This window comes from Carcharodon carcharias, chromosome 37 (assembly GCF_017639515.1).
Source record: "Carcharodon carcharias isolate sCarCar2 chromosome 37, sCarCar2.pri, whole genome shotgun sequence".
Taxonomy (NCBI): Eukaryota; Metazoa; Chordata; class Chondrichthyes; order Lamniformes; family Lamnidae; genus Carcharodon; species Carcharodon carcharias.
In genome coordinates this window covers 4,055,931-4,081,637 of record NC_054503.1, presented here as the reverse complement: position 1 = coordinate 4,081,637, position 25,707 = coordinate 4,055,931, and the positions used below count along the sequence as shown (strand labels likewise).

The 25,707-nt window shown below is 45.4% G+C and overlaps 1 protein-coding gene across 3 annotated transcripts in view; it reads right to left on the bottom strand.

The window, feature by feature from the left end:
* Positions 1-25,707, bottom strand: part of ahnak (AHNAK nucleoprotein) — a 56,352-nt gene that overhangs the window by 23,758 nt on the left and 6,887 nt on the right. For all 3 annotated transcript variants that reach the window (XM_041179870.1, XM_041179871.1, XM_041179872.1), the window contains exon 2: positions 1,387-1,495. The gene's annotated coding sequence lies outside the window, so the exon portion shown is untranslated. The remainder of the gene's footprint in view (positions 1-1,386; positions 1,496-25,707) is intronic.

The window sequence follows — 25,707 nt, the reverse complement described above, 5'->3', positions numbered from 1 at the left end:
GAAAGAGCCATCGTAGACATCGTGGGCTCTTCTGTGCTGCACCATTCTATTCTAGATTCAATTTCCTTTCCACCTTAATGGCTTAATAGGTGAATGCACTGTCTGGTGTGCTACAAAGTCATACAGACCAGCAATGACTTGGATTCCAATGCTACATAAGCTAAGTTAGCTTAGCTATAAGGTGAAACTAAATTTCGTCTTTCATTTGGCCTTAGTACTGTTGAACTCGAGGGAGAAGGGGCTGGGGGTCTGTACCTGATTGCTACGGAAGTTGAAGGTGCACAATTGTTGATGTTGGATAGGGAACAGATATCAGGCTTGGGAGTGATGTCTCCACAGTTGAAAAGCCTGCCAACACGCAGCCCCTATGCTCATGCATGAAGAATGACCACTTGGGCAAAGTGCCAAAGGGTGCCAACAGTTGTTCAACAACACCCTAGCAACACTTTGCAATTTCAACAGAGAAAAAGACAAAGATAAATTAGAGCATGATGAGTCTGCTTTATAAATATAGACATAGAAATTTCTAATGGAAAAGTTGAAATAGTGTGACAATAGAAAGCACGCATTTGTAGATAGAAATTGTGTACAGGTATTAGATTATGTTGCCGTATCATATTAGCAATGGTCTTCAGGTGCACTGGAACAAAAGGACAGGAAATAATGGGACCAGCTGCGGGGACAAAGTTCAAATTTTAAAGGATACTTTTATTCCTTGTTTTGTATAATTTTATATTCTTACTTGTCATAAATTAGAAAAGCTTACAAGAATTTTGAAGTATAGAATTGGTTGAAGCACTGGTGTTTCTCCCTGGGTGAGCCAGGAGATATAAAACTAAGGGAACAAAATGACACCACTATTGGGAGGGTGTGATTATGGCGTAACAAATTAAAATAGGCAGTTTTGGTTGTAAATGTAACTGATGAAAAATTGACAACAGGCAAGGCTTGGTAGACAAGAAGTACATGCAGACACTGATTTTTTAAACATATTATAAAGGTATCTCTCTCTCTCTCTCTAGTTTTGAGATAAGTTTGTTATACATTTTAACATTATGCCTTGTATCAAACAATCTCTTAAGAAGTCCCCAGCAACAGTAAGTGCTCTTTGGTTGGCTTCAGGATGTCCTGGAAATAAGTAATTCAAAATAATTAGACTTTGGGAAAAGGACAGATCATTAGCAACAGAATTAATACCATGTACTTCGCATGGAATAACGCTCCTGTTCTAATTAAGATGTGGATCTAACTTGACTGTAAGCAGTGCCCCAGGAGATCTGTTATTTTTGAAATAAACATTGACTTCAATTGCGATGTGTTCACAAACACTTCTGTGCCCCACTGTGCCTGTGGGATATGAGGGGGAGTTAGTCAGAAAGCACATACCTTTATGCAGTTTCTCCGTCTCTGAAAGTATGAAACAAAATCGCTGCCGCTTCTTTGGCTGGAACAAGGTCTGTTACTTCACTTTTGTGCTTGCTTCGGGCTCACAGCACTGGAAGAAAGGAGCAGCAGCAGTCAGACTCAGGAGGTTTAATCTAAGCCCCACACACCATCCATAAATCTGATCATTTGTGGGATGGCTCCTGAAAATGATCATGAAAGCTGCTGGATTGTCATAAAAACACAACTGACTCAGGGGACGGGAAACCGCCACCCTTACCCAGTCTGACCTATGTGATTGCTACATGTGACTCCATCCCATCTACTTGGTACTCTCTAAGCTCTCTGAAATGGTCCAAGCAAGTCACTTAAGAAGACCCATCACCAATTTCTCTGGGGACAGATCCAGAGTACTAAAGGGTTTTGTCATACCTTACAAACCTTGTGATCTAAACGGAATGATCTATCAGAAATGGTACTGAATTCTCTGAATTGCAAGAAAAAGGGGCCCAACTGAGCTGTTCCAGCACAACAAAGGAACAAGCACAAATTATGACACGTAGACTATAAGGTCTTGATTTCTGTCAGATTAATGATGATGAGTGAAATCTCTCTCCCTCCCGACGACTGTCTAGCTAAAATAGTCAAACAGACCCAGATACAAACAAACTCTAGGAAAATACTGATCAAAATGCAACAGATACTGAAAATCCAAAATGAAAACAGAAAATGCTGGAAATGCTTAGCAAGTCTGCCAGCATCAGCGAAGAGAGAAGTAGAGTTAGGAAATATTGAATTGACTGATTGTATGAATTAGACCTCTGCAGTTGGTCTCGATAAACTGTCAAGGAAAGGCGAAATGAACTAACTTTTTGACTTGTCACACTTCTGGAATATGAATGTCAAGTGAGGACAGGATCACATTAGGCTGTAACGGGCACCGTGGTTTATTGGCCATGCAGGGCTGATTGAAATTGTTTGACAAAAGAACCAGGGGTGATATCAGGAAAAATGCTTCTGCACAGTGAGTGGTTAGGGTCTGAAATGTACCACCTGAGAGGGAGGGTGGTGGAGGCAGATTTAATCGTGGCTTTCAAAAAAAGAGTTGCATAATTATCTGAAGAGAAAACAAATTGCCAGGCTACGAGGAAAAGGTGAAGGGGAGTAGGACTTGTCTAGTTACTCTTATGGAGAGCTAACACGGATGCTTTGGGCAAAGTAGCTTCCTACTGTTCTGTAACCGATTCTATGATAGTCATAAGGAAATGCCACTCAAGTGAGGCATGATAGGTAGAACAACAACCATGGAAATATTCCCGAGCAGGAGTCAGTACCTTCAGGAGAAGGGAAATGCTTGATGTTGACATTGAGAGTTTCCCTGGAGTCCTGCAGTAACTCTAGTGAGAGATTTGCAAAACTCTCGCAGAACTTCAGCACCAGGGTGCCTAAAATGGCAGGCCTTGTTTTCCCCAGTTCACATCCTTCACTTTGATGAGCATGAAAGCTTCAAAAAGAATTTAGACCAGAACAATCTGCTTTGGAAACAGAATTTTTTTTTGCACCAGTTATATTCTGAAGCTCAAAAGGCTTGTGTTTTGACAGCTGTGAAGGAAGTATAGTTTGCAAAGGGTCAAATCCAGTTCTATCTAGTGATTATCCAAGGTTGCTTCCCTGATACATGGCATGCTGAGGCCAGCCTCACATTGCTGCCAACATTAAGTCAACAACTGCTCTTTTAATGTGACAAAGCTATGTTTTAATCTGATTAAAACCTCTTTGACTATCACAAAAACCAAAGGAACAATCTTTCAACAGCTTGCGAGTTTGCAACACTCCCAGCCAAGTCACCGGTTTAAGACCTAGGGCTGTCTCACTCATTCAGTAGTTTTTGTCTCTTCCCGCCTCTCACTCCAACCTGCCAGCCTCACCCAGTGAGTTTTGCCACCCTTTTGAAAAACCCATCACCGTAGGAGAGACCTACTTGCCCTGGAGAAGGAACCCGCTCAATGCCAAAGCATTTCTTGCTCATTCAGTTAACTCTACCAGGATCTGCAATCCGCGTGTGTCCCTTGTGGCTCTTGTTTGTTTGCAAGCAGTCTGTGAGGGATGAGGAAATTTATGGCGAACAGAAAGACCAAGCAATCTAAGAAGACTCTGCTCCCTCAATGTGTCAATTCACTGCCTAGGTGGAATTGATCCACCTAGACCAGAGTGGTCCCAGCATCAATTTGGTTTGGTTTAGATTCCTCCCAGCAGCCAAACAACTTGCTCACTATCTTGGCCCATGTGAGGGATTGGGTTTGAGGTATCAGAGGGTCCCATGTGGGTTTGTATCTCTCCATGTGATAGGGTAAGAAAGCATATAAAGCCTTGAAACTGTTTAAGAAATTTTTTAAATAAAACAACTAAACACTCACATGCGTCGAAATAGGTAAATAAAACTGGTTTGGCGGCCTAGCTGCCCAGAATCCTGCTTCCAATTATTTTGGGAATTGTACAAGACTGGTTTTTATTCATTCTGAATGGGAGAGTTTACCTGAATCAGCATATCTTCCTGCCATTGCTTTTCTTGTCAGCGATGGCTCACTGGTAGCACTCTCAACTCTCAGTCAGAGGACTGTGCATTCAAACCCCACTCAGGAGACTAGAGCCTACAAACTAGTCTGACAATCCAGCACAATACTGAAAGAATGTTGCATTGTCCAAGAGGCATTGTTCAGGTGAAAGAGAAAGAGCCTATGCAACTAAGAATTCAAAGAGCAGTAAGTTTCCATTGGTATCTTGGTCAACATTCCTCCCTCAATGAACAGTACCAAAACCAGATTAACGGGCCATTTATCTCCATTGTTGTTGATGGAATTGGGCTGTACTTGTCTCCCATGTTTGCCTGCAGAACAACACTTTTGAAGGTTGATAGCGAAGCACTTTGAGGTGCCACCAGTGGTGCAATTAAATGCTATATCAACACAAGCTCTTTTGTTATTCTACCACATTTGCTTGCCCAGCCTTGTCGGCACCCCACCTGCTATGGTAGGATTTCAATCTGTCTGCCCTAGGACTACAAAACCACCCCAAACCACATTCCTACAGGGTGACAGAAGCATGAAAGAGCTTTAGTCATACATCAGCAACAATGAACCATCTCAATGGAACATTAAAGCTGTAGCAGCTGTCAGTTGCTTAGTTTCTTCCGCAACGAGGACATGGACATGGCCAAATGCCCCTCCTCCTTGACTGTGACAGATACAAAATGGCACAGCATGTCCCACAATCATACTCCATATATGTTATGTGAGAGATACTGAAGCACATCGAACAGGAATATTGGGGAGGATGGGATGTGTAGGGTGCTACAGTTTTCTCCTTGACTGGGGTGCAAGAGGGTAGGGGCCGGGGCAGGGGGGGGGGGTAGAATCAGCCAGGGCTGTAGAGGGAAGACAGTGTCATAGTGGTAATGTCACTGGACAGGCCCAGGCAAATGCTCTAGAGACATGGGTTCAAATCCCAACATGCCAGCTGGTGGAAATTCAATTAATCTGGAATTTAAAAAAAAAGCTTGTCCAAATTGTTGTTGGTTGTCCTAAAAATCATTCTGGATCCCTAATGCACTTAAGGGAATGAAATCTGCCATCCTTATCTGGTCTGGCCTTCATTGACTCTAGACCCACAGCATCTTGTGATTGACTCCTAACTGTCTTCTGAAATGGCCTAGCAAGCCACTCAGCTAAAAACAAAAAAACTGCGGATGCTGGAAATCCAAAACAAAAACAGAATTACCTGGAAAAACTCAGCAGGTCTGGCAGCATTGGTGGAGAAGAAAAGAATTGACGTTTCGCGTCCTCATGACCCTTCAACAGAAATGAGCAGTTCTGTTGAAGGGTCATGAGGACTCGAAACATCAATTCTTTTCTTCTCTGCTGATGCTGCCAGACCTGCTGAGTTTTTCCAGGTAATTCTGTTTTTGTTTAGCAAGCCACTCAGTTGTATCAAACCACAACAGATAAGTCAATAGGTAATGAAACCGGATGGACCACCCAGTATCAACCTAGGCACCAGAAATGATAATGGCACACCAGCCATCCTCCTTACTAACATCTAGGGGCCTGTGTCAAAATTGGGAAAGCTGTCCCACAGACTAGTCAAGCAACAGCCTGACAGAATCATACCTGACAGACAATGTACCAGACACCACCATTACCTTCCCTGGGTATGTCCTATTCCACCGGCAGGACAGACCCACCAGAGGTGGCGGCACAGTGGTATGCATTTGGGAGGCAGTTGCCCTGGGAGTCCTTTGCATTGACCCCGGACCCCATGAAGTCTCATGGCATCAGGTCAAACATGAGCAAGGAAACATCCTGCTGATTACTCCCTGCCTCCTCAGCTTATGAATCACTACTCCTCCATGTTGAACACCATTTGGAAGAAGTACTAAGGGTGGCAAGGGCACAGAACGTACTTTGGGTGAGTTTCCATCACCAAGAGTGGCTCGGTAGCACCAGTATTGACTGAGTTGGCTGGGTCCTAAAGGACACAGCTGTGAGACTGAGTCTGTGGCAAGTGGTGAGGGAACCAATAAGAGGGAAAAACCTACCGGACCTCGTACTCACCAATCTACCTATTGCAGATGCATCTGCCAATGTCAGTATTGGTAGAGGTGACCACCACACAGTCATTGTGGAGATGAAGTCCCATCTTCACATTGAGGATTCCCACCTTGTGTTGTGTAGCATTACCACCAATCTCAATGGAATAGATTTCGAACAGATCTAGCAACTCAAAACTGGGCATTCATGAAGCACTGTGCACCATCAGCAGCAGCAGATTTAAACACAATCACAATCTATAACCTCATGGCCCAGCATATCCCCCACTCTACATTGCCACCAGCCAAGGGATCAAGCTTGGTTCAGTGCACAGTGCAGGTGGGCATGCCAGGAATAGCACCAGACGTAATTAAAAATGAGGTGTCAACCTGATAAAGCTACATCACAAGACTACTTGCATGCCAAACAGCAGAAGCAGCATGCGATAGACAGGGCCAAGAGATCCCACAACCAACAGATCAGATCTGTGCTGTAAAGTTCTGCCACATCCAGTCATGAATGGTGGTGGACAATTAAACAACTAACAGGAGAAGAAGGCTTCACAAATATCCCCATCCTCAATGATGGAGGAGTCTAGCACATCAGTGCGAAAGACAAGGCTGAAACATTTGCAGTCATCTTCAGGCAGAAGTGCCATGTGGATGGTCCACCTCAGTCTCCTCCTGAGGTCCCTAGCATCAAAGATGCCAGTCTTCAGCCAATTCAATTCACTCCACATGATATCAAGAAACAGCTGAGGGTACTGGATATGCAAAAGCTGTGGACCCTGACAACATTCCCCTAGCCAAGCTGTTCCAGTTTAGCTACAACACTGGCATCCACCCAGCAATGTGGGAAACTGACCAGTTAGTCCTGTCTACAAAAAGCAGGACAAATCCAACCCAGCCAATTACCACCACATTAGTCTACTCTTGATCTTTAGCAAAGTGATTGAAGGTGTCATTGAAGTGCTATCAAGCGGCGCTTACTCAGCAATAACCTGTTCGCCGACACTCAGTTTGGGTTCTGTCAGGACCACTCAGCTCCTGACCTCATTACGTCATTGACCCAAACACGGACAAAGGAGCAAAAGTCAAGAGGTGAGGTGAGAATGACTGCCCTTGATATCGAGGCAACATTTGACCGAGTATTGCTTCAAGCACCCCTGGTAAAACCGGAGTCAATGGGAATCGGGGGAAAGCTCTCCAATGGTTGGAGTTATACTTAGCACAAAGGAAGATGGTTGTGGTTGTTGGAGGTCAATCATCTCAGTCTCAGGACATCTCTGCAGAAGTTCCTCAGTGTAATGTCTTAGGCCCAACCAACCACAGGTGCTTCATCAATGACTTCCCTCCATTATAAGGTTAAAAGTGAGGATGTTCATTGATGATGCACAATGTTCAGCACCATAATACGACACCTTAGATACTGAAGCAATCCTTGTTCATATGCAGCAAAACCTGGACAATATCCAGGCTTAGGCTGATAAGTAGCTAGTTTCATTCATGTCACACAAGTGCCAGGCAATGACCATCACCAACAAGAGAGGATCTAACCATCTTTCCTTGGCATTCAATGGCATTACCATCATTGAATTCCCCACTATCAACATCCTAGGGGTTACCATTGACCAGAAACTGAACTGAACCAGCCATAAAAGTACTGTGGCCACAAGAGCAGGTCACAGGCTGATAATTCTGCAGAGAGTAACTCACCTCACTGTTCAAAGGTTGTCCACCATCTACAAGGCACAAGTCAGGAGTGTGATGGAATGTTCCCTGCTTGCCTGGATGAATGCAGCTCCAACAACACTCAAGAAGCTCGACAGCATCCAGGACAAAGCAGCCCACTTGATCAGCACCCCATCCTCCACCTCCAATATCCACTCCCTCCACCAGATGCACAGTGGCAGCAGTGTGTACCATCTACAAGATGCACTGCAGAAACTCACCAAGGCTCTTTGACAGCACCTTCCAAACCTAGAAGGACAAGGGCAACAGACATATGGGAACACCACCACCTGCAAGTTCCCCTCCAAGTCACAAACCATCCTAACTTGGGACTATGTCAGCTGTTCCTTTGCTGTTCCTTCACTGCTGCTGGGTCAAAATCCTGGAACTACCCTGTGGGTGTACCTACACCACATGGACTGCAGTGGTTCAAGAAGGCAGATCACCACTACCTTCTCAAGGGCAAGAAGGGGTGGGCAATAAATGCTGGCCTAGCCAGCGATGCCTACAGTCCTTGAAATAATAAAAAACAACTATTAATTACTAGTTCTGTGATGCCATAGAGGAAGTGATTTTGTGTAGATGCTGTGAGTTGAAGGCTCAAGCAGTGGAATATTTAGACATGAAGGACAAGAAAGAGTGGAAACCTAAGGAACACTAAGTCCTCATAGAACCTATTATGAATTTGTTGCCTCTTACTGATATAAAATTGCATTGTTTGTGTAAGGCGGGTGTGAGCTGACAAAGGCACGATTGGACATACAGGGCATAGCCACCTCCTGAAAAGAAACATTGGCTGCTACTGAGCGACGGCTTACTCAGGTAAAAGAAATATCTTTCGCTGATCGAAGATAAAAAAGACTGGAATTTGGAGACAGACTTGTGTCAACAGGAGGCACAAAAGCAAAACAAATGGAACAGCAAAATGAGTGAAAACGCAAACAATGGCGTGGTCTCCAGGATACTCTGATGGAAAGTGAACAGATCCAGTCACCTCTCCCCATGCGTAGTTTTACTTTCTATACTGAGCTGTGCAGATAAGAAGGACAACAGGTTCGAATTCCACCTCTTTGGTGTGGTATGGGGAGGGGAGGGGTGTGTTGGGGGTGGTGGTGGAGCTCGGTGGGGGTAATACTACTACTCCTAATCATACCTATTTTACTTGTTGACGTCTAGAAAATGGAAAACTAGTGAAGGCTTCAAATCCAGGGTACATGAGCCGAAGCTTTTCAGACAAATATTTTCACCCAGAGGATAATTATGGAGTTTATAGTTGCATTATAAAGACAGAGGCCCAGATTTTCAAAGAAGGTTCGTGAACTTGACACCCAGATGAATTCCAGGACCCTATTTTTAAATGCATGACCCAATTGGGCAAGAGGCGAACATGGTGCCTATTTAGAAGCACAAAGCACCTCCAGGAGGCATCAGCAGCAAAGGCAGGTGGCAGCCATGTTGGGATTGCCACTGCCTTGCCGTATAGACTCCTTAGAAGCCCAGGAGGTGAAGCAAGGCAGAAAATGGCCATAGATGCCAAGCTATGGTGCAAGATTCGATCCATCGACCCAGTGTTGAGTGGCTCATCAGATTTCACTTTAGCATAAACACAAATAAACTTTCGAACACTGAAGTGCACCAGACTGTTTGTGTTTGCCAGAAAAAAAGACATAGAAAATTCCATTCTTCACCAGACTGACCCCTTAACAAACTCCAAAAGAAGCTTAGTGGGCCGTTAATTGGCAGTGAGTGGGTTTCCGGTTCCCACCGCCCCCAGCAGCCCTTTAAAAATCTAAAACTGTCCAAGAGACATCTGGACCCCAACATGGCCTCCAGGACCGCAAATCTGAAATAGCGCCCACACATGGTGCCGACCAAAATATGTGACTTGAAATGGGGACTGAATGACATCTGTGCACACTGATCTGATTAACCTGGGCTTCCAGCCCAGCTTCGCTGAAAGGTTACACTTGGGCCAGGATTTTCCAGCCCTGTGGTGGCGGGACCCTCTGCGGGAGATTCAGCAGCCCGGCACTGGCTTTCGGTGAGACCGGACGATCCCGTGGAAAATCCCGCCCTTGGTATCGACTCCCTGGACTGCTTTTAACTTTCAACTTCAGTGGAGGGGATGAGGTATATAACAAGGCAGCCTGATCCGCACCAGATCTCTGCCTACCTTTGGGAGTTAAAATCAGCCCTTCCCTTTTGTAACACCACAGAGGATTGACTGGTAATTTAAAATATGCTTTCGCTGAAGCGGGCGGAACGATTTTTTAAAAAAAAAAAGATTTATTTTCCTTTGAATTTTTTTTTTTTTGCTAACTCCCTTCCAATCCTGTTCCTGCTGGGGCTTGATTTCATCAACCCCTGCATTCTTCTGCCACTGCAAGCAACGTCATTTCTCACAGGCAAGTTATTTGAACACAGGGGGTGGTCCAATCTCCCAACCCTGCATTTTCCATTAGGAAACACTGAACAACAATACAAAATGGTTAGCGTCGTTGACTCTCTTTTCTCTCCCTAACCCAATGAGTGAGCTACCGCAGGCCCTTACCCCACCCACCCAACCTGAGATCACCTAGCTCAGTCATCGAGGGCAGGATTCAAATCTGGGTTCCCAGAATTTTTAAAAAAACTTTAAGGCCCTTATTTGTTCAGGAGGAGTGAACACCAAACCCTCAATTGACAAAACACAGACCTGTCCAAGCCTGCACCATTAGTATGAGACATGGATCAGTTTGCAGGTCTAATCCTTTTCTGGTCCAGTCACCTATATTCTAACACGCCTAGTGCCTTACTCACACCTGTGTGAAATTCAATCAAATAGGCTTCAAAGCAAAATTTCTCATCATGACTGTAGCAAGCAAGTATCCAAAAACGCCATCCAGAACATTGATTGCATAATGATCTGGTGAGATAAAATGGTGTTTAATAATCCAACCAGGGTTGAGACCTACGGATCAAAAATAAAAAATAACTGGAAAAACTCAGCACGTCTGACAGCATCTGCGGAGAGAAATACAGTTAACGTTTCAAGTCCGTATGACTCTTTGTCATACGGACTCGAAACATTAACTGTATTTCTCTCTGCAGATGCTGTCAGACCTGCTGAGTTTTTCCAGCTATTTTATTTTTGTTTCAGATTTCCAGCATCCGCAGTATTTTGTTTTTATCTTAGAGACCTAAGGATGCCTGGCATCCCTTCAAAACTTCAGCCAAATGGCCATTCCTTATTTGAGTGTAGTCTGTATTACTCAGTACCACACTGGGAATAGGTTTGCCCACTCAGGCTATCTCAACAGTAAAACTGTTGATTGCGTCAAGGTCTCATTGTATTGCTGTGAGAGGTTATCTTCTTCCTCTAATTGTTTATTAACTGGCAGTACGTGCTTTTAAAGAAGTCATTGCAAACAATACAATGACTGCTTTATTGCACAATCATGTTGGTCTGGATGAAAGTTTTCAATGATTTAGATACATTAACCTTCAGGGCTTCAATGTGTTTTTATACTGAGTACCTCAAGGAAGATCATCACAGCTATAATTGTCAGACAGCAGCATGGTCCAACATACATTCCCTAACAAATCACATCTACCTTAAGACTTGAACACTGATGCCACATTTTGAGCAGCTCTTCAGTAACCCTCTTGCATTTGTTAATTGCCAGGTCACAGACACTTCCCTCGCCTTGCATCTCACAAGATGAACATTTTTCGTCTGTCTACTGATGGTCTTCCCTCTCTCGCCCCTCCTAAGCTCCACACACACTGCCCCACCCTTTCTCTGTTTTGCACTCACACTCTGTTAAAATTGAGACTCACTGTACTGCTTCTAGTTCTAACACCTCATTTTGAGAACAACAAATCTGGGGAACCTCTAGTGTTACCTAGTGAGCAGCTGAGCCACAGACAAGAAAGCCCCAGGGTCCATCCCCATCAGTGTTGACAAACACTGCTGAACTCCGATGGTGGGACGGTAGGAGTGCTATAATTGGCCTCAGTGCACTGAGTGCTGAGCAGGAAATTTGTCTCGAGTTCTAACTCCTGAAAATCATTCAGTTCAACTCTTCCCCCTGACCTCTCCCACCCTCACAACCAGAGGGTGAAGATTGGGCTCAACTTTTCAGACTGACACATCAGTAATGACAATTCAGACATGGTGACAAGGGGCAAGCAGGACCGGTAAAACTTCAGCCCTGCAAGAACTTATTGCCTTTGGCACATCAGCGAGAAAGCGGCTCTGAAAAATGACTCAATGAATCACCTTCCACCAACAATCCTTAGGTCTTTAAATCCAAAGCTGGGTGTCACCTGATCACTGAATGAATAATTTAAAGAAATATTACTTATTGATTTATGTTGTCCTCTCTTCTGAACCTTGGTGCTATCCTCCACCATGGCCCTTGGCCTTTCACTGGGGTCTCTCCTCTCCTATTCCACTCTTTTCCCCCTGCAAATTCTGGTCCTTGCTGCCAATCTGTCTCACCAATTTCAGGTACATCCATAGTAAGTAACCCAAAGCAAGGATATTAGCCGGGTGCTTCGTTACTGAGCCTCAAACAAGCAAGATCCTTTTGGGAACATAGGGGTAGGAGCAGGCCATTCAGCCCTTCATGCCTGCTCCGCCATTCAATAAGATCATGACCGATCTGGTTGTGGTTTCAACTTCACTTTGCCATCTGCCCCCCATAACCTTTGACTCCGTTGCCTATCAAAAATCTGTCTAACTCAGCCTTGAATAAATTCAATGTCCCAGTCTCCATTGCTTTCTGGAGAAGAGATTTCCACATACTGATGACTCTTTGAGAGAAAGAATTTCTCCTCATCTCCGTCTTAAACGGTAGATCTCTTATTCTTAAACTGTCTCCTCTGGTTCTAGTATCTCCCACAAGTGGAAGCATCCTTCCGGTATCCACCCTATTAAATCCCTTCAGGATCTTATGTTTCAACAAGATGACCTCTCATTCTAATAAACTCCAAGCTGTATAGGCCCAGCCTGCTCAACCCTTCTTCATAAGATAAGCCCCTCAATTCCATTAAGTTCTTACCTAATGCCACCCCTCCACCACCACCACAACACACACACACCCAAACAGATTTGGGTCCTTTGTCAATATGACTCAATACTATACAGGACAATACGTTTGCTAGAATTTCCTTAGGTATCTGGCAACTCCCACACAACCATATGGCCACCTCCATCAACTGTAGTCCTCCCTTGCACACTCTGCTTTATTACACTGAAATTTCCTTTCCACTGATGCTTGCAAGGGGCAGCAGTTAACACAGATGGTAACACTCTGAAATATGCACACATCATTATTCTGTCCAGTTCCACCTCAATAACTCCACCTCACCTCATCTCATCTGCTGCTGAAACCCTCATCCATGCCTTTGTTGTTCTATTCCAACTTGACTATTCCAACGCATACCTGGCTAGCTCCCATCTTCCACCCTCCACCAACTTAAACTCATCCAAAACTCTGTTGCCCATATCCTAACTCACGTAAAGCCACATTCATCATTCACCCCGGTGTTCACTGACCTACACTGGCATCCCATTAAGCAACACCTTGATTTCAAATCCCTCCATGGCCTCTCAACCCTCCCCCCCTAGTTCTGTAATTCCCCAGCCCCCACAATCCTACAAGGTGCAAATGCAAAATACTGCAGATGCTAGAAATCCAAAATAAACCTGGAAAATACTGGAAATACTCAGTAGGTCAGGCAGCATCTATGGAGAGAAACAGAGTTAATGTTTCAGATCGTTGAGCTTTCATCAAAACATCCTACAAGGTGTCTGCATTTCTCCAATTCTGGGCTCCCTTTAAGATGCTCAGTAAAACCAACCTCTTTTTGGTCAGCTGCCTTAATATCTCCTTGCATGGTTCAGTGTCAATCCTTGTTCAAAAATGCTGCTGTGAAATACCTTAAATACTTTGTATATATGCAAGTTGTCATTGCTTGTATACTCCACGTGACTTCACTGTAATCCTGCTATAAGCCACACTCGTCATTCTAACACTTTGCTATACCACACACTGATATAAGTCACACCCTGAAATATCAGAGTGTTTTTTAAAAAAAAAACTGTTTTTACAGATCAAAAGCAGTCCCTTCATTTTTGGGGTTAAGAGTAACTTTCAAACCAATTTCTGGACCCGCGTGACAGAGTGTGTTGGATGTAATTAAAAAGCAGATGGTCTGTACCGTCACACAAGAGCATTGTGTATGTTAAGAGAGGCTTATTAACCACATGACCCGAGGCGCTGTCTGAACATTTAAAAGTAGGAGTTTGGGAATAAAACTTACACACAGAGAGAGGGAAAGAAAGCCTCACATCAGGGGCAGGGCAAAGCAGATACAGGACGATAAAGCAAGAAATACAGAAACAACACAGCGAGAGAGAGATAGAAACAGATCGCAGAAAAACTGACAGTAAGATACATGGATAAAGAGAGGGAGAAAACAAGAATTCAATCGAGAAACACATTCAGCAATAAGCACAATTGAGAAAAATAGAGGAACAGAAAAAACATAGCAAGAGAAGGACAGAGAAAATGTCATCAGGATGGAGGGAGAAGGTGGAATAAAACTGAGGCAGCAAAACAAGGGGTGGAGGAAAGGAGAAGGGAGAATAATGTAAGACTGACCTGCTGAAAAGAGACTGAGAATGTTAAAGAACTGCAGGGAGAGATAGTAAGGGAGGGAGAGAGAACAGGCGAGAAGAGGGGAGCCGGGCACACTGCCTGAAATGGATCAGTTTTCTGGCTTCAAAAGTACGACACCCACAACAGACTGACAAACAAGCGTCTCTTTGAAGACGACCCAGGTCTGATGGACCCCATGCGCTCCTCTGATGAATCATCGGGATTAGTTTCAGGGTCTCATTATTCCAATTAATCTCATTCCATTTCACATGTCCCAGAAAAATGCCCACATGAGCTTCTCCTGGGGTAACACTAAGGCCAATCTGTCAAAACTGTTTCAAGCACTGGCTCTGGAAAAGTCAGTCGGACAACAACAGGCTTAACCAGATAGAACCCTCTTTTGTTAGCTGTTAATTCGTTGAATTTAATTTGTTTTATTCTGTCCTACTTTTTTTTTTTCTAAACAGGATATGTGTCAGCCACAACCCTGGATCCAGTAACATTTGGCACACAGCAGTCTGCCACTGCTTCGTTTTTTTAGGTTTCCTCCCCTCCTGCCCCTAAATCACAGCTCCCAACACCTGGCAGGTGCTCTCCAGTACTTCGCCTAGAGTGACCACTCTTCTCCCGCTCTCCTAAGAAATGGGTGTCATCAGACTATTTGACTTTGGAGGGCGGAGCTGCCAAGCCAATCCTACCCTCAGCTTGAGACTCATGCATTTGGCCCACTGCAATGGTGCTGGCTCTTTGAAGAGCTATCCCCTTATCCCCTTAATCTATTTGCCTTGCCATACTCTTCATATATTTACCCACTTTCTTTTACTAAAATCTGTGGATTTTGCATCTGCCGCGGTTTCTGATTGACCATTTCATGCCCTAAAATCCCTTTGCTTAAAAAGAAATTCTCTCCTTGTTCTTCAAATGATGATGTTGAGTTTTTGCTCTCTAGTCACTGACTTACAACCTGTGGTAATAGATTTTCCCTCTTTACCTCAGCAAAGCTCGTTACTCCTGAATGCCTCCAGCACATCTCCTCTTAGCCTGCGTTGTTCCAATGACAAGCACCCCTGTTTTTGTCTTCTCCCCACTTAACTAAAGCTTCTCATAGCTGTTATAATCTTAATTCTTCTTCTGCTCCCTCTGCATACGGTTTCCAACCGGGGGGTGCTGCTGAATGGTGATCAGGAGCAAGAATCTTGGCTAATTATTCCCTCCATTTAGGATAGGGACACTATGTGTTATCACAACACCCTTTACTGCTGCCAGGATTAACTGCTCCTGATCATTATCCAGTAACCTCAAAACATTCATACACTTGAGTGTCAACTGAGGGCAATTTGATTCAAATATGTGATTGCGATGCCCCCTCCAGTCAAATAGCCTACAGACATTCATGGTCTAGCACTTGACGAATGGCCAGCAGATGTGGGACAAAGGAGCTGTTGATGTCCCTGGAACTGCATCCTAGCCCCATTTAGCCCCTGAAGACAGCTACGTTTAGAAATTAATCGGCCGCCTTCATTAGAAACGTACCAGTGAGAGCTGCAGGCACCAGTTGCAGCCTGGGGGGCAACATACCAGGATTGGGGGGGGAGAGATTTGGCTGGCTAGGAAGTCCACCAAGGGTCTCGGGTGATTCCAGGAAGGGGGATTTATTATGGAGGAGGGAGGAGAGTTCATCTCTCCGCATTCAAGTGGATTAGTGTTGCTGAAAAAAAAAAGACACCCTGTCGAGGTTTTTGTCCTGTACTCATCAGGGCAAATTCGCAAGAATACCAAATTATACGGGGAACAACAATTTATTGGTTCCGGCAGTTTGTTGTTGTTCCCTTTACAATTTGGTATTCTTGCAAATCTGTCCTGACAAGTGCAGGACAAAAAGCTTCAACTGCATGTCTTTTTTTTCAGCAAAACTCAAGTTCTGCACCACCAAGTGACTATCTGTAGGTATCTTTTCTTAAAAGGTGCACCTTTTTGGTACGGCACCTTTAAGGACTGCTGGTGAGGCTGCTTGCGGACCAGATAATCCTGAACTGATGGGTTTCAGGGTAAACCAATTCCTGGCTTGATCCTAAAAAAATAGGGTTAGTTCCAGAATCAGCATATTAGCCAGCTGTCGGAAACGCCTCTCAAGCATTTGAATCACCTTTACGTCGGACTTGTTTCCAATACTGTTCCAGATTGTTCCCTTTGATTGTCCCTCCTCGCGCCTGTTTTTCACAACCTCTTCTTTCAATCGCAGTGTGTTCCTAGTTGAAAATTTGTGGAGGGTTGAAAATTTGTGGAGGGTTTTAAAAAAAAAGGAGGCTGAATGTAGTCTAGCTAGGGTCTGATTAAGCCTCAGGATGCAATTTCCCTCCCTGCTGTCTGCTCCTATGTAAACAGCAAGGGCAGTCAGTGGCTTCAAAGGAAATGAGTAAATCTGGACCCTGCACTCATTACATTCCCTGCTGCATTCCACAGATTCTTAGGTCTGTCTGAAGGACAGGGTCTCAGCCTTGTACACTGCACAGCTAAACATCAACTCAAAGACTTCCTTGTACGTGTCCTCAGTCCAGCGATTGGATAGTCCCCTTTGCTTCTGGCCCCCTAATGCCGCAAATTTAAAATTTTGATTCCTGTGTGTATATCCCTCCACGACCTCACCCCTCCCTAGTTCTTTAACTTTCTCCAGCCCTATAAAAACTCCCCTCCCTACTCCTAAACGTAGTTCCTCTGTCTCTGGCCTCTATCCTCTCCCTTCCTTTTGCCACATCATTTGCAGCTGTGCCTTTAGCCACCTAGACTCCACACTCTGCAATTCCCCTGCACCTGCCTCTCCTCATTTTAGATCTTCCTTAAAGTCCACCCATTTGATCATTGTTTTGGTCACACCTCCTAATGCCACCTTCACTGGCTCAGCTTCCATTTACTTCTATATGCCTCTGTGAAGCAGCCTGGGACCTCTTTCTACATCATAGAAACTCAAGTTGTTATCTTGGTACACCCAGAGCTGGTCACTCTTTATGCTATTTAGAAGGCTCATCAAGCAACCGGGTAATAAATTGATTCAGGGCAAGGCCAAGTTCACGGAAAACTCCAACCCTTGTGAAAATACACCGATGCTTGTCGGTCAGGCCTCACGGTGATGTTATCTGGAAGGCCAAGATCTGATTGGATTCAGCCAACCTGGAGGGAGATTCAAACTGCAGGTTTCACCCCAGCTGGTCATAATCCTCAAACACATAACTGTACCAACTCCATAGCAGTGAAAGACTCTCCCTTATATGAGGGAGTGGTTGTAGAATCAGCCCAACTCTAGACCGAGGTTGACTCCTGGCCTTAGTCTGGCTTCGGGCTTAGACAAATTCAGTCAGTCTGAATTCTCAGATCATACTCGCCCTCCCGCAGGCCACCGATGTGATGTTGAGCACCCTTACAATGGCCTTAAGTGTTATGCCCCATTGCCAGAGGGGAGAAATATAGCAAGTTGCAGTAACAATAGGGACCAAAGGGGCAAATCCTCAAACCAAAACCATTAAAAACAAACCATACTGTGCAGCTTGCTTTAACATGGAGTCACCCCCTAGATTCAGTCTGGTCTGTGAGCAGAAGTCACTGCCAGAGATCCATTCTGAATTCACTCCAAGCAGACACTCTCTGACTTGGCTCCCATATAAATGGTCAGGGGGTGAGTACCAGAACTGCACCACAGCAAGAGTGTGGCCTTTTAGGAAGCCAAAATTGGAGTGGGGGTGGATGGAGGTAAAATAATTCTTTCCCCTTCATTTTTTTTTTGTTGCTCCTGATTGGAAAAGTCTCTGTGAGCTGTGACGTGTGGAACTGGAATCTTCTGGCCCTCTGCACAACGGAAGTGAATCTAATTCAGTGACCGGCCCGTTAATAAAAAGTACCCCAGAGAGGGAAAAAAACAACTTTCTTCTTCTTAGCTTCTTTGGAATTACAAGTTCCTTCTCTGCCAGTTTCCTAAACTCTCCTTGAAGGGAGGGAGGGTAAACTGCACTCCTCCAGCTAACATCAACAGGGCTCGGAGAGATGAAGCCAAGAAAAATAACACAGCTCCTTTCAGTTCAGCCGAGCCACAGACTCCCTTGACCTACATACAGCCTGTGGTAGAGCAGTTACTTGTTTACTGCGTTTTTCAGGCTTGATCCAAATTGAGAGCCGAGTTAGCAATGTGCCAAATTCTATTAAGAAAAGTCAATCTGCCTGCTTTTACCATCCCCTGTGTTTCCCTTGTGAAGGCAGACATTCCTGCAAAGCTTTAGTTCTGCCAGCTGCCTTCCAGTACTTCATCACAGGTTATGTGGTCATTTTAACATTTGCTGTTTGTGAGGGCTTGCTGTGTGCAAATCGGCTGCTGCATTTCCTATGTTACAAAAGTGACTACATTTCGAAAGAACTTTACTGGCTGTAAAGCACTTTGGGACCACCTGGGATCAAGCAAGACGCTGCAAAACCTTTCCTTCTTTTACCCAGGCTCAGATTCAAGGGTAGCCGACTCCCAGCCCACCGATCTTGGCCTCCAGGGGCCTGAAATAGAACACTGTCCTATATTAAAGAAGCGGTTTAAGCTCGTTTCAGCTCCAGCAGCGCTAAGGGCACCAAACTTTGACCCAACACTGCGTAAGAAAAGCAGCCTGGTCTTCCTGCTCCCAAAGGTTACAAGTGTTGGGAAAGTGAGGACTTTGGCTCGGGAGGGGGGAAAAATATCAGGCCTGGCCATGTGCCCCATAAACCGGCCACCCCACCACTTCACCATTCACGGCCCAACCTCAGACATGAAGACAGGCACTTATATGAGGCTGAGCAGCATGGCCAGCACCCCTCGAACACAGCGAGAGACAGGCATAAGCTCAGAGAGAAACACACTGAAAGCCAGTCGGAGTCAGACATGAAAAGCTGCAATCAGGAAACACAGAAAATGCATTGCTCGTGCAAATATTTGTAAGCAGATATTCAGATGGTTCACAGCTTAGCAAGCTATCCTTTTGCTCTGCCTCAGCACGAAAGGCCAGGGACTCTGCCAGCACCCAAAGCAGCAACAGCCAAATGGTGCACTGCACTCCTGCATAACTTTTCAAAGGCTCTTAATAAGACATCAAAGCAAAGTATCAGATTCTAACCAGAGAGGGGGGGCGGGATGGAAATAAGCCAGTGTACTCCTAATGGCTCTCCAGTGAACCTCTGGCTCAAAAGTATTCAGGAATTCAAGCAAGGACTAGCACTGAGATATCACCCTCCCAGGTTGATGGAACAGACACCAACACTTATTGCCAAAGTACATCCATAAAATATAAGGCTAATGGAATGCTATCCTTATTACGAGAGGGACGTTATGCTTCAGTTATACAGGGCATTGGTGAGACCACACCTCGAGTACTGTGTGCAGTTTTGGTCTCCTTATTTAAGGAAGGATGTGAATGGATTGGAGGCGGTTCAGAGGAGATTTACAAGATTGATATCTGGAATGAGTGGGTTGTCTTATGAGGAAAGGTTGGACAGACTGGGCTTGTTTCCACTGGAGTTTAGAAGAGTGAGGGGTGATTTGATTGAAGTGTATAAGATCCTGAGCGGCCTTGACAAGGTGGACATGGAAAGGATGTTTCCTCTTGTGGGTGAGTCCAGAACCAGGGGGTCACTGTTTTAAAATTAGGGGTCACCCTTCTAGGACAGAGATGAGGAGAAATTTTTTTCTCTCAAAGGGTTGTGCGACTTTGGAACTCTTGGCTTGCAAAGGCGGAGTCACTGAATACTTTTAAGGCAAAGGTAAATAGATTCTTGTTAGGCAAGGGAATCAAAGGTTATCGGGGGTAGATGGGAATGTGGAAATCGAAACACAAGAAGATCAACCAAGATCTTATTGAATGGCGGAGCAGGCTCGAGGGACCGCATGATCTATTCCTGTTCCTATTCCTTATGTTCTTATATAACCTGTGAGAGGTACTAGAGGGTACCAGACACCAAGGAAAGAGTCAATGCCTTCAGAAGAGATTTTAAAAAATGGACAAAAATGACAAGCGCAGGAATTTCCTTGGAACACCATCACCTCCAAGTTGTCCTCTAAGCTACACGCCACTCTGGGCTTGTATGACTGTTCCTTCATGGTGGCTCAGGTCAATATCCTGGATTTTCCTTTCTAAAGCCATGCTGGAGAAGCACCCACTGTCAACTTCTCAAGCAACTCGGAAAGGCCAATATTTGAGGTTTTGCTGCACCCCCTGGCAAAATAATGCTTCAAAATCCCAAATCGATTTTAGGCAGCCTGCCCAGGTGGGTGCTCAAGCCGTATGTCCAATCCCAGCCAAGCAGGAATTCTGCAAGAAAGGCACCACCCCTCCGCCACTCGCCCCAACCCTCCAGGACGATCTTAAACACCTCCCAGTCACTGGCTGAAGGGCAAAACTTCAGGAGCATGTCATTCACTGTCTCAGAAAACATGTGTGGGTGGAAAAACTGCCTCCTCTCCATGGCTCAACAGCTTCAACCAACTGAGCTGGCCAGACCTGGAAAGTCCCAACTTTAGCTCCCGACCCGTGGTGGGTTTCCCTGAGTTCCCCTGGGAGCAGCAAGTGGGTGCCAGCACTGGTCGCAGTGCTCAGTGAGCTGACAAAAGAACAAGTTCAAGCTGAGGAGCTGCTCCCAATCACTATACAGTGAGCTCTGCTCCATTGGGTGAGGTCAGGATTGCAAAGGCCCACAGAAAAGAACGTCCTGCTGTTTTGCTCAGATTACATCTCCCCTGCTGCCCACTATACATTTACCACTGAAAATGCTAGTGAAATGGGGACCCACCCTGTATATAACATCCCTCGGCTTCATCGTAATACTGCCCTCTGCTCTCCCACACTTTGTGCTTGCAAGTACTTTAAGGCCAGAGCCCCAACACCCTATGGGCAGCCAAACCTAAATTATCAGTACTCCAGGAATAGCATTCGTCGATGGACTCTGTTATTGAGATAATGGCTGCAGCAGCTGCTCTTTTCAGTGTTTCTTGGCCTCTCTTGTGGCACGTAGAGAAATGTTGTTCTAATTTCACCCTTTCTCCTCTCCTTAAGATTCTAATTCCTCGTCACTTGGTAGTACTGAACTTGAATATTGCTGAAAAAGGAATCATGCCATTGAAGCTTTATGTCTTGCACTCATCAGGACAGATTCAGAAGAATACCAACTGTAAAGGGAACAATAATTTGTACTGCATGAGAAGAGAGTGCTGATTGGCTGAAAAAAGAGAAATGCTGTCAAAGCTTTTCATCTTGCACTCTCTTCGTATGCAGTACAAATTGTTGTTCCCTTTACAATTGGTGTTCTTGCAAATCTGTCCTGATGAGTACAAGACAAAAAGCTTCAACGGCATGCCACTTTTTTCAGCAATATTCAAGCTCGGATTCCTGTTTTTTTTTATTCATTCATTCATGGGATGTGGGCTTCACTGGCTGGTCCAGCATTTACTGCCCATCCCTAGTTGCCCTTGAGAAGGTGGTGGTGAGCGTTCAGGCAGAGGACTCCAGCTGTAACCAATGGGTCACACTTCATGATTCGGCAGAATGTATCATCCATGGGGGGACGTCGCAGTGAAAGAGAGGTTTTCATCCCACAGAATTATCCACCTTCCAGCACACAGCGATCAGGAGCAAGAACTATCCCTAATTCTGTTACCCGTCATTGGCTGGCCCTCTTCATTCCTGCTGACACCCAGCTCCGATGAACTAACCCGAGGATATACCAGGCATTGAAACTTTCTGTGTAGCTATAACACATAGGGCAGAACCATCCAGCCCCGTTGGCGTCTGGCATCATGGCGGGTGTGAGCGGACAAGATGGCGAGATAGCCAAAAATCAGTTTTATGCTGTTGTGAAGCCAGTTTGCGATCCTCCATTCCACGCATGAGTGGCGGGCTGCATTTCTCGCCGCTGCACGTCAGGAACCTGATTTCAACACTTTAGCATCTTATTATAAGCCCTGCTGTACGGAATCATTCTCCCCCCCCCAACACTGAGTATTCTAGGCAGGTCAGTGTGATTGCATGCCAACGTGTTTCACCGCTGTATGTATGCGATGTTCACCTGGCAAGCTGCACTTTGCTCGGGACTTCGCGATTTGTTGGCCTACCTTGCTTTGGGCAGCGCTCAGCACCAGGCTTCGTAGGCAGCACCACATCACTTTTAGGGAGGCTGATGAGCAGGATTCTACCTACCAGACCAGCCTTAAGGCAGGGGTGGCTTTTCAACAGCTGCTGGACGAGGGCTTGCTTGGGCAATGGGGAAGAAGTGGCCTCAGGCAAGGGAAGAGTCTGCAGGACGAGGGCTATACTGGAGAAGAGGGTTATCCCAGGGTGTGTGTGGGGGCACATGTTGATCTGTGCAAGTGGCCTCAAGATGGTGAGGGCTGAGGAGGCCGGTTGGAGATGTGAGGGAATGTGTGAAAGAGTGAGTGGTGATGTCCCTTGAGCTGGCAGTGAGTGAGATGCCAGTGAATGTGTGATGGGCTGGTGAGTGTGTGAGTTTAGAGTGATGAGATGGTTGCCTTACCCTGGCAGCACGGATGAGATCATTCATCCTCTTTCTGCACTGGATGGCCAACATCTTCTGTGCAGCGTTGGCACTGACTCCCAACCACCGCCTCCCATGCCAAGTAGTGAGATTGCCGGACCTCCTGCGGCCAGAGCAGAGGTGGAGGACATCACGATGGGCCTCCAAAAGGCATTCCAATGACGGGTCTTTGAACTCTTCTTGGCTTTCACTGGAGCAGTCCTGGGCGGCAAGCATTGAGAACTGTGTGCGAGGCTTCAGTTTGGATATGGCACCCGGAGTGAGGAAACGGTGAGGTAGCAGCGTGGTGGGTGATTCAGCGGTCACCTGCCCAGCGGGATAGTGTGTTTCCTGTGGCTGCATAATCAATGAGGCTGGAAGCGGATGATACAGCACCAAAACCCACCATTGCGGCCGACGGGTAAAATGTTGATTCTCATGCCCACTACCGCACTTAATGCAAACCTGGGACGATTCTGCCCATGGTTTGAGATTCTCAAACTGGGGGGGTGGGGCTCCGATTCTTAACAGAATTTGTAAGTGGATTGAACGGGCTGGAACTAATTGAACGGGATCCACAGGAAAGGGCCACAATTTACAGACGGTCCCCAGGAAGGTGTCACTGTTACAATGGGTCGCACAGAATGATGTCAGTATTTGTGGGGAGGGAAGGTGTCACTGGGAAAGTATCAGCTTTGCCGGGAGGGTGGGTGGTGGTGGGTGGGGGGGGGAGTGGTCCTTAGAGACCGGCAGTATTTGCAGGGGCTCCCCAGAAGGCAACCCTTGGAAGAGTGCCAGTATTTGCAGGGGATCCCAGATAGCAATGTTTGAAATCACTAGACTATCATGTAAAATATAAACTCTGTATACCTGTGCATTAATAACAGCTGTGTAAAGCATCTGAATTAAGCGTGCACAGTCTGTGCATATGTGGAGCATAAACATGCCAGCATGGGCTTGTCGGGCCAAATGGCTTCTCTTTGTACTGTAAATACTTTATATACTATATATACCAATTTTCAGCAGTCTGCCACTGCTTATTATGATCTTTCAACGTCCTGACTGCTTAAGTTATTTTTAGAAGAATTATATATGATACAAATTATGTTATCAATGAATTAAGATTAATTATTTAAGGCTGCCGGGTTTATGTTTAACAATCCTCACACCCAGCTTTTACAAAACTTTACCCAAGTTGCATGTACGCTGCATCCTGTCTTGTCTCAGAAACTCGTCTGTGTTTAGCATACTGGTTCCTTCTGAAGAACAGTCACCACTGGAATGCAGGCAAATCACCGTAGCCATTTTGTGAATGGCACCGACCTTCATAAAATGAATGGCCAGTTCATCTGTTTTCGGTGGTGGTGCATTGAAAAGAGGGATGTTGGCTGGAAAACTAGGGCAACTCCCTGCTGTTCTTGCAAAAGCACGAAGGGACCCTCCAAAATCCACCCGATCTGGCAGATGGAGCCTTGGGTTTAAGGCCTCATGCAAAAGGCAACACCTCCGACAATGCAGCACCCTCTCAGTTCTGCACTGGAGCTCCAGCCTAGACCTATGAGATCAAGTGTTTCAGAGAAACAGATGTAATGGTCTCCACTTCTCAGCAGTAAATGAAATGACTGTCCAACATCATGCTCACAGCAGAAACACTATTTTGACATTAACAGCAAATGCTAAAAACCTAACAAGCTCAAACTGCACTTTAAGCACCTCTTTCTGACTGCCTCTATTATTTTGACAGACCATACTTGAAATTCTCTTTCCCAACCACCTTGTCCCCGTTACAGCCCAGACCCTGCAGTTACGATCTATTCTCTCGGGTATTTTCAGCATGACTCCCTCCCTGTTCCTCTCCTGAAAATGCTGACTTTAGGTGGGGTACGGGTTCCCTCGGGTTACCCCTTGCCCCTTACCCTGTGTAGCTATTATTTGGTGGACAGTGAGCCGTTGGACCCTGGAGGACATCACAAGCAAGCTCGGTACCCGCGTGCTTGTCCAGCAGGAGTCACCAGACCAGAAAATCGGAAGCCGCCCCACCACCTTGAACTCCAATTTGCGATGAGTCTGGCTTGTGGTGGAGTGAGGTGGGAGCTACAATTGGTTCCAATGTTGTTAGATTAGGCTGGAGGTAAAAGAATCAGCCAGGCTTCTGGCTTCTGAATGCCATACAGTGGTCCCCTGCTGGAAATTGTGCTGTTGAAAAGAAGCCGGGGCTCAGTGGGATGCTATCTGCCCTTCAGTAGACATGAACATTTGTAATAGGGGCCATGCATTAACGATGGTATAAAATCTGGAGGGCAGCTGCATCCTCTGTCTTCATCAGCTGAGGAAAGCCGAGAAAAGGAAAGGTTCAGGAGTAAAGTTGGCAGCAATTAGAGCTCTTGGTGCCTGAGTGAGCTACTTCAATAAGAACCACACTGAGTGTTGACAAGAGTTACATTGAATATGAACGTGTATCATCTAGTAGAGACCATAATAAAATTAAAGCATTTGGTAAAAGCAAAATGCTGCAGATTCTGGAAACGTGAAATTAAAACAGAAATGCCTGACAGCATCTGTGGAGAGAGAAACAGAGTTAACATTTCGAGCTGAACATGATTCTTCTTCAGTGCTTCATACAGACTCGAAACGTTAACTCTGTTTCTCTCTCCACAGATGCTACCACATCTGCTGAGTATTTCCAGCACTTTCTGCTTTCCTTATTAAAACATTTTGTATTTCATGATGTTCAAGCAATCCATGCACTCTTAAAATTGGTAGTCTTGAGAATATGGTTGAAACAACTCCACCAGCAGCGTCCTGCAGACGATGTGGGGCCCCGTTTGA